Source organism: Prosopis cineraria, unplaced genomic scaffold (genome assembly GCF_029017545.1).
Source record: "Prosopis cineraria cultivar Desert tree isolate PC_DT_omini unplaced genomic scaffold, ASM2901754v1 PC4, whole genome shotgun sequence".
NCBI lineage: Eukaryota > Viridiplantae > Streptophyta > Magnoliopsida > Fabales > Fabaceae > Prosopis > Prosopis cineraria.
Window position 1 is genome coordinate 40,587,639 of NW_026555335.1, and position 10,712 is coordinate 40,598,350.

A 10,712-nucleotide genomic window follows, 5' to 3' on the forward strand; every position below is an offset into this window, starting at 1 on the left:
CATAACTTTGGTCCTACACTTTACTCTAATTTTATCATAGATCTCTATATCTTTGCTTTTTAATTTTTTTAATTTTTAATTTTTAATTTTTGGTACCATAAGTTCGTATAACAACTCATGAAGGGATTTAAACCACAAAAAACAACAATACAAGGATTTAAGATATCAAAAAAAATTACAGAAATCTATATTCAAACTCGAGTATAGCACATAAATCAAAGTTATGTTTTTTGTGAAAGAAATCTTACCTTAAACCACTCTTCTTGAGGGGCCCACTCACCCTCCTCCCTCAAGCAAGGGATTTATTCTCTCACACGCTTCTCACGTGCCTCTATTTTGTTCATTAATTTTAAAATAATTTATTTTTCCTTTCAATTATTATTTGGACCAAAATTTTCAAAGCCAATCATGATGGTGCTAGTGACCCACACCCCCGCCCTCATGGTCATCTCCCATCCTGCAATATTCTTTTCAAGAATTCCTTGGTGCAAGTATTTATCATGTATACAGATGTTTGATCTAAACTAATTCAATTTGCAACTTTTGAAGGTAGTACTTTTGGTGAGGCATGTCCCACTAAAAATTTAATCAATAATAAAAATTTAGGATTTGATCTAAAGACCCCTCATTAAGAAGATTAACTTCTTACCAGTACAAGAGTTCGATTATTGTTTTGTATTTCTTTTTTCATTAAAATAATTTATGCATGCCCTACCTTCATCTCTCGACCTTTCGAGAAGATTGTGTGAAAAAGATTGAACTTAGATACAATTATTTACGTTATCATGATCAAACTATGTATATTTGAAGTTTCTTGGATGCTGGTGCCAGAAGGAGTTGAAACTTAAAACCATATATAGCTTTGCTGAATAAATTCAAACTTTGGAACCTAGCAGCTATTTGCTCATATTCGCAAATTGATGGGAGGGAATGAGCTGAAAAGCTTTCATCAGAAGAGTGACACCTTAAAGCGCAGCGAGAGGAGAGGCTGCTTTATATCCACTCAGAAGAGAGAACATGTGGGAGAGATACTTGGCGTGACCATCACACTAATTCACTCAAAGTACGTAGAAACATTTTTGTAGAGCGATCCACGCTAATTATTAAATGTATATATGACCTTTGATTAATTACGAGTTTGCTTAATAATTGTTGACTAATTATTGCATAAAAAGAATGCCAGGAGAATAAAGTGATTGTGTGCCCACGTTTAACCCCTCAGTACTGCGTGAGTTGTCTACTCCTTCCTTTTTCTTCGTTGACGATCATTTACTTTGAATAGAGTGCGCGCGCGCGCGCAGAGATTGATGAATCATGAATTAATAATATTGTTTCAATCATAAGTGTGGTGTATATATGTATATATCATTGAAATGTTTAGTTCTAGTGTTCCTGTCTTCCATTGGTCTTTGCATGCTTGCTTTAGTTTTGTTGTGTAATGAGCCTTATTGCCGGTTGGTGAAGGGTCCTTATTCACGTAAGGATCAAACACATATATCGAGCCAAAGATTCATCCATGCGAACTAACTAGATAACTGTTGATTTGTTCTATACGTACGTTAAGGTAATCATGTGTTTTTAGGGGGAAAATTGGTGCAGGAGAGGAATAAAATTAATCAGTGTTAATGATAGTGTAAGTGTGTCTGGAGCCTTTTTATGGGAAATAAGTATTATAATTCTTTTACAGAAGATGATTAAAGATTTTATTCATCGCGCGTCTTAAAGATGCATAGGATTCTGAGTCATGGAGTATTATCAATTATCATGTAAATATATGAAGAAAGGCAATCAAATAAAGTAGACAGCGCCTTGTTGATAGAGATTTGAAAACTGCAATAGAAGCAGCCGATCGAGCAGCCTTCAATCTGACGCTAGGCATCTTAACAGTTGAATAAGTTTGATAGTCATAATAGATATAACTTTATTCAATACACCAGATCATCTCACTCTGCTATAGATTCAGTCTGATCAGCAACATTCATATCAAGATGGGTGAGGTTTTATAAGCAATCAAGCATCTCCCTATCTAAGTTCTTTCTTGACCCAACCAAAAAAAAAAAAAAAAAAAAAATCCCCCAAGAGTGTTCATGTAAAAAAAAAAATTCAGCAAATAATCTTTTGAATCCTCCAATTAACTATTGTGCTTTAACTAAGCTACATATCTCGTAAGTTTCTAGTCTCACAGATGTTAATATAAAAATTAATGAACCAAATGAAAGAATTTCAGCGTCTTCTAAAATTTTTAAGCCAAAATAAATTTTTCCATGATAGTAAACATGACGACATAAAACAAACCAAAAGTAAGAAAGCAATTAATTAAGCATTGGAAGAAACAAGTAGAATTGCCACCACATTTCTCTCAATACATGCATCATGTTCAACTTAACAAAAAATTAAAGAAAAAGCTTAGTTTGGACTTTTAGAGTTGTAATTAAATTTGGTTAAGATGCTTGTAATTTTTATAAAAAAAATTATTCTTAAAATTATGATCGGCTTTAATCAAGTCCCTAACGATAATGCGTTGGTGACGGTGTAGCAAGATATTTAGTAATGCTAAATACTTACCAAAGTTGACTTCAATCTCAGGAACTTAATGAAAAAATTATAAAAATCTCAACATGCATATAAGTTAACTATAATTTCAGGGACTAGAAACTATATTTTTCCAAAATTAAAAGAACTCGAATTTCAAAATTTTTAATAAAATTTGATATTAGGTATCGCTTGTTCGCTGCTACAAGTCTCATACACTCGTGCTGTATATGGAGTCTATCTCCAGCTCTCATCACACTAATAATGAGCACCATCATACTCAACAATTTGATGAGATCTGGGCATCTAGATTACGATCTAGATGGTCTAAATTAAAAGTATTATTTTATATTTATTAAAATAAAAAATTATTAAACTTATAAAAAATTGTCAATAATTTTTTTTTATTATCAATCTAGTCTAGGTTTAATTTAGAGAGTTTAATTTAATATTAAAATTTTTATATATTGATTATTCAGATGTATTTTTAACAGTGCAAATTTAAAATTTTTAACTTATGTTTTTTAAAAAGATATTTTTTAAAAAAACACTGGTTTTATATATTTTAATTTTTAATATTATATTTCTCAAAATAAAAATTTATTAACAATTTTAATATTAAATCTGAATTATGCAGAGTATAACTAGATAGTTAATATATAAATATTACAAAATTTTTAATATTAAATTGGACCTTTAAATTAAATCTAGACCCAATTGATAATAAAAAAAATTATTAAAGTGTGAATCCACTTGTCTTTCCCTATTCTCACATCCTTACCATTCCTTATCTGCTAACACAAATCTTTTTTGAAGAAATAACAATAAACCATCAACAATGCTGGACTAGCACCATGAGGCTTTGGAGCCCTAAGATATGCTGTGAGAAAATGTGAGTTGGGAAAATAAATTCCTTAAGGATTCTAGCCCAGAGAGCCTTCGGGTGTTGAAGGGGTTGCCAAGTCATCTTAGCCAATAATGCATCATTAAACAACACAAAGTCTTAGAACCCCATTCCTCCATCATTCTTTCCTTCATTTTGTCCCATACAACCCAATGAGTTCTATCGCTGCCTAGGGTCCCTTCCCACCATAAGTTTGAGATGAGACCATTTAGTTCTTTACAAGACTTAATAGGAAACTTGAAGCAACCATGGAGAAAATAGGGACTGCGTTAATGACTGATTTAATGAGCACTTCCGTCCCTGCATAAGATAGGTGTTTTTGACTCCAATCACTTCCTTTTTTGCAAACTTTTTCCCTAGCAAAAGCTAAAGCTTGATGCTTTGTCTTACTTCAAATACTCAGGTTGCCCAGATATTTGCTAAGGTCATTAGATTCACCAATAGCTAAAGTCTCACATGCCTCTTGTTTGACCGAGTCCGGTATTTTATGTGAAAAATAGATACGTAAATTTTCAAAATTCGTAGCTTGACTAGATGCATCATAATAAATCTTGATAAGTTCAACCAATTTGATAACATTGTCTCATGAAGCATTCATAAAGAAGAGGGCATCATTACAAAAAAAAAAAAAAACTATAAGAGATTTTTGAGCAACTACTGCTTAATTTAACACCTCTCAAGAAACCAGCTTTGATATTTTTGATGATAAAAAATGAGAGAACTTCTGCCACCAAAATAAATAGATAGGGGGATAATGGATCCCCTTGTTTCGACACACTACCTAGAGAAATAAAAGCAACCTTTTCACCAAATAAGTAAACATTTATACTGATAGAATTCACACATTTCATGACAAGGTAAACTTAAGACACTGAGAAGCCAAATATTAATAAAACCACAAGAAATTCCATTCCACCCTATCATATGCTTTGCCCATATCTATCTTAAGGGAAAATTTGAACATTTTACTCGTCTTCTTTCTTTTGAGATAGTGATAAGCCTCATGGGCTACAATGACATTGCTATGGATCAATCTACCTGAAGCAAAGGCCTCTTAACAAAGAGATATACATTGATCCAGAACCACTTTTAATCTTGTCACCATAATTTTAGAAATGATTTCATACCAAAAGTTACAAAGACTTATCGGCCTAAATGGGGCACTATATTCAAGAACATCATGAATGTCAGCTAATTCTTCAAAGAAATCAGTCACAAAAGCAAAGACACATCCCTAATTTCACCGGAAGCTTTTGGATAGAAATTACCAAAGAATTCATTGAGACCTAAGGCTCTAGAACCACCAAGGTTGAAAGCAGTAGATTTAACTTCTTCCCTTGTAACTTTTCAGAGAAGTAAAGTATTAGAACAATCATCAACCTTTCGGTCAATGGCCAGAAGTAGTGAATAAATTTGTGTAAAAAGAAGAGACATGAGCTACTATCTAATGCCCACAAAATTAAAAGACACCGCAAGTATACGGGTCGCAATTAAAGTTAGTGATAAATCAAGGTTGATTCCTTAAATAATTAATTAAAATAGGAACTAGGAATTAAATTTTACATTCATTCACGTTAAGCTAATAAAACCTGAGATTGATTTTAGAACAATTAAAATAAAAATATTAAAAGTGATCAATTAAAATAACTTTTAATCTACAAGCAAACTATAAGTCAACCAAGAGAAAGAGTGCTTTAGAGTCTTAATCTCCCATTTACTTCTCAACCCTCTCATTACCACATTAATTGCCTTGAAACTTAATTTTGATAATTCAAGAATTTAAATTAATCCAAAGTATTTTTTTGATTACTAAATACCCTAATTAATTCAATTAAAGCAAAATATTACCTTAATTAATTAATTGCTTAGAGACCCTAACCCATGAGGATTACCTAGGTCTATTAGATGCATTCATGTTTTAATGAAAAATTAGCTAAACTAATTCTAGGCTAATAGTTTTCAAGGTTCAATTTAAGTTTTCTCTTCCAAGGTTCAACCTAAATGCCCAAATCTCACATAGTGGTAGCCAAACAATAAACAAGAATAACTCAAGAACAAGTAATCAAAACTTTATTTCTACACAACAAAATGGTAAATTAAAGGTTATTCACACAAATAGGTTCATAGTCCTCTAGAACAAAAAAGATTTAGCTACACATAGCTAATATAAATACTGTAACAACAAAGAAAAAGTTTGAATCCATCAACATAGAGAAAAAGAAGAAGAGAAAACATTGATAAAATGAGGTAGAATAAAGATTTGCTCCACTTCTTCTTAATCTTAAGCTTTAAGACTTCTCCTCTTGCTCTCCTAGGGTTTTTTCCAGTTACAGTAACTGAAAGCTTTCTCCTCACGTCTAGAAAAATGAGTTTTGTATAGTATTTTTATATAAAAAATGAAATTGTGCATTTTTTACATTTTTATCCGTTGCCATGGCACTCCTTCTGTGGTGCCATGGTATCAATAAGCAATCTTGATAAAAATTTTGACACTATGTAGGTAACTTTTACTTTTGTGTCTTGAAATTAGAACCACCTTTTTTCTTGTCTCCTTTCTCTTTCTTGCTTTAATTTGTTTTTGCCCTACCTATCAATAATTAATAAATATGGGTGGAATATTTACTTACTTTAATTTTTATCATTTTAAATAATTTCCTTAAAAATATTACAATAAATCTATATGAGGCATTTATTTAATTTCTCTTTATAAAAGCAAAAAAAATACTTCTCTTTTCCATTGATAACTCCTAAAATATAACCAAAAGCATGTCAATTATAACATAAACTAGAAAGTCATTACTATCTCATCCCTATTATCTAACCAAATCCCTTAGTCATTCTTAATCTTCAGAATCACATTATGTTATCTCCTTACAAATGCTGTCATATGAAAAAAAATATGAATTTCTATCTCCCGCTTGTAACCATAACACATGAAAGCATTGTCATTAGTAATTTTCTTTCCTAATCAATAGCTTGTTCAATCTTACCATTTAGCTCCTTTACCTTATAAATCGTATCCTCAATGATTTCCCCTACTAATGGTCTGCCAACTCCTATTTCAGTTATGCCAACATCCTATGACTATTCAAAAACACCCTCTTACTCCAATGTGTGAGAGAATTTCTACACTGGTTCAAACTTTAAATGAAGGCATCTAGGTGGGAAGTAAACATTGAATAAGGAGGGCGCCAACGTCTTTAAATCACTTGCATAAATTCAGGATGGTTAGACCAAAAGTTCTCATATTTGAATGGCTTAAGGGATCACATAGCATTATAACATAGATAAATAAGTAGTAACTGATGATTTGAACCAGATGGTTCCAAATGAAAAACTTAAGCCTTTACAAAATCCTCACATAACTTATAGTTACCTAAAGCATGGTCAATCCTTTCAAAGATAGTGGTAGGCCCCAATCGATTATTACACCATATATAGCTCGAACCATTAAAACTCAAATCAAGCAATGAGTAATTAGAGATAAATTTTTAGAAGTTATATATTTTCCTCCAAGCTCTTGGCTTTCCTCCTTTTTTCTCCTGCTGTGAAATGATATCATTGAAGTTCCCTACACATAGTCATCCCTTTCCAATACTACTCTAGAATTTGGTAATCTTACTATATACCTATAATTGATCATTCTTTGTGGGTATAATCGTACACAAAAGAGATGTAGCTAGGCATCTCCAGGGTAGAGGAAGTAATCAAAGTATTAGTAACATTTTTAGAGGAAGATAGCATATTCATGACCACATCATGATTCCACCAAACTATTAGGCCCTCACTTCGGCCTGCTTGCTCTACAATCCACTCCCTATACCTACATTAATGTCTAACTTTCCTTACCTTCCTTACTTTCTACTCTATCTTCATTAAGAAGACAATTTAGGGTTTATGAGTTTTATGCTCCTCTAAATTTTTGATTGCCAAGGGAACCCTAAGTCCTTAGCAATTCTAAGATAAGATTTTCATGGCACAATAATAGCCATATCAACACAACCACTGCCATTTGAAGAAGAAGAAGAAATGTCATTAGAGTCTTTATTATAATTATTACCAAAAATAAACCAACTAGAAGGAAAATCAATTTCACTCACAGTACCACTACTTGTCTTGTGGTCACAACTTACATCTCGAATTCTTGCGCCTTACTTTCAAATTTGGCATTTAAGAGCTCTACAACTTTTGGGATTTTTTCTCCTTTCCTCTACCAAGTTTTTAGTAAGCATAGATTGACTATTGTCTTTATCAAAAAATAATTTTTTTGAAATCACACTAAGGCCCTGAAAAGACAAATTATTGCACTTTGGACCTAAAAAATTTTAATATTGCATTGCAGGCCCAAGGGCCCTTGTTACAATTTTTTTTAAAGACCAAAAGTATGATTTTGCCTTTATGATTTAAAAGCATAACCTGCATGACAATGTACAACACAATGTTTATTATGCACAACACAATGTTTATACATTCTCAATTGAAAGTCCATGCGTGTCCAATTTATCAGTAAGCTTAATAAAATGTACAAGTTATGCAGATAATGTATAACATAATATCTACTATGCATAAAATAATATTCATATATTTTTAACTAAAAGTCCATGCATATCTAGTCTATTAGTAGGCTAAGCTTAACAAAATGTATAAGTTAGACAGACAATGTACAACATTATATCCACTTTGCACAACATAATATTCATATATTTTCAATTGAAAGTTTATGTGTGTCTAATTTATTAGTTGGTTATGCTTAATAAAAATTTTCTCAGGTTTATGAACAACAAAAAGTCTATATATAACATGACAAGGTCCATTTATTAACAACATAATATCCATATATTTCATATGGTTTGTGTGATTAAGCTGAATATTTGAAAACGTTTCTCAAATTTATGAACAACAAAAAGTCTGAATATAATATGAAAGTATCCATTTGTTAACAACACAATGTCCATCTATTTTACATGGTTTGTGTTGTTAAGTTGAATATTTGCAGCTCGGTTTATAAACAATAGAAAGTCCACATGTAACATGACAATTTACATTTATTAACAATATAATGTCCATATATTTCACATAGTCCGTCTAGTTAAGTTGAAGGTTATCAAATAACATGACAAGTTTCACTTATTAACAATATAAGGTCCTTTTATATGGTGCTCATGAACATCTGCACAAGGTCCTTATATATTAACAATATATTTTTATTGAATTTTCAAGAACAAATACATTATTTCTGAATAATTTACAACTAAATTCACAATTGAATATTCAATATTAACAAGTTAATGTTCATGTTTTCACAACACATAATCTAATCTTTTAACTATCAGAAGATCATAAGTTAAAGTTTCAAGAAATGTTACTGCACGGTGAGATGTAAAAGCCATCCTCCTTGTAATCTAATTCATTGAGAACTATAATTAACTAATTCACAACAAAAAATTCATAAATAACATTAAAAGGTCCATATAATTATAACATAAGGCCAGTCTATATGATACATATAAATATCTTCACAAGTTAATTGCAAAATTTGTACAAAATAAAGTTTGTAAATAACAAAATAAATTTTATAAATAACATATACACCAAAACATGTATATCTGCTACAAAAAAATTTGTATCAGAAACAACAAAAAGTCATTAAATAATAACTTGCTTTCATTAAATAAACATGAACATGTACATTATGACTGGATAAAACTAATAAGGCTCAAGCTCTCTCTATGTCCTCTTTTGACGAAATAAAATTGATAATGGATCTGCAATGAGAAGGAGGCCATAACTCAAGTTGTCAAGAAGGGTCTTATTCAAAACACAATCCCTATCTTTATAAAGTTAAAATGCATATTAGAAAGAAAGAATAGTCCCCTTATAAGATCACTCATGGAGTGCTTGCGAATCCTTCTCAAGGATTTTAAAAATGAAATTGATGACATATTAGTTGCTAACAAGCAACTACAGAAAGAGCTTATCTACACATGCAATCAATTGAAGTTTATGAGACTCTAACCAAGACAAATGGATGAAGTAAGGTCAAAGACAAGCTTGAAAGCAGTAAAAAGTTGCTTTTACAATGGCAAATACAGCAGCTGCAATAAGAACTCATGCTGTGCTTAGGGAAGTGAACAAGGAGATGGGGACACCGGCATCAAGTTTTGGCACTAGCTTCTATGCCAAAATCAATACATCACTTGATCCATTCTTTCTACAATGTGGCAGATCATTTCAAGAAGTTAGTTGGCGTGAGAGGGATATAGTCGACCAAACACCTAATTGTCTTCTCCATAGCCATCTAGATAAAAGTAGAAGAGGAAGAGAGAGAAGGAAGAGGGAGGAAGAAAAAAAAGTTGTTGTTCAGCAAATAGTTATGGGAGGGGTAAGTTGGTTATTTTACCAAGAAACATAATTGCAAATAAGGCTTTTGGGCTCTCAGAATAATTTCAAATTTTATTATGCCTTATCTGTAAAATTCTTGCTTCTAAGGGCCCCAAATGCTCTCCCTTTTTTCTTGTCTTTCAGTAGGAGGGAGGCATTCACCTTTTGAAATTAGGCATTTTAATTTGACTTTGTTCGGCCCAAATGTAACACAAGAAATAGGGGAAAGCCAATAAAAATTACTATATATGATGAGAGAGAGAGAAAGGAGAAAGGAACTATAGCCTTAATAGAAATGGCCATGGTTATTTAATATAAATGCCCAAAAAAATTTGAAGTTTAAAAAGAACAATCTTCATTTAAACCTAACAATACTTGAATTTAATTTGATAATATTAATGCCGAGACCCTTGTGGTGTGGGCACTTCTTCTTTAGTAAGGAGATTATGTGCTTAATCCCAGGTATGGAAAAATATGGTAAGTGTGTGTTTCTACCCATGATATGTGAGTATAAATATGAGTACGTATGTGAATATTAGGGGTAATTGTCTGCAGTAAGAAAATGAAAATATTATTAAAAAACAAAATGAGGGAAGAAAGGATGATGTTGGATGGCATGAACAAGATTTGAGAATAGTTGAAGGCCCAACAATGCCACCGGTGACTGTAGGGCTTACGGAAAATATAAACAAAGTGGGCGCTTTACAATGCTCGTTATCTCGATCAGCCCACGCTTTCTTGTGATTTACTTAATTTTTTTTAACTACGATGTGGCCTGTCTGATGCACGACATATGGGCAATATAAATAATAGTTTAAACAAATAATGAAATTTATGATATGGTTAAACTTAATTGAATTTAAAGCAATATTCAACATAAATTTAAAAATGATGC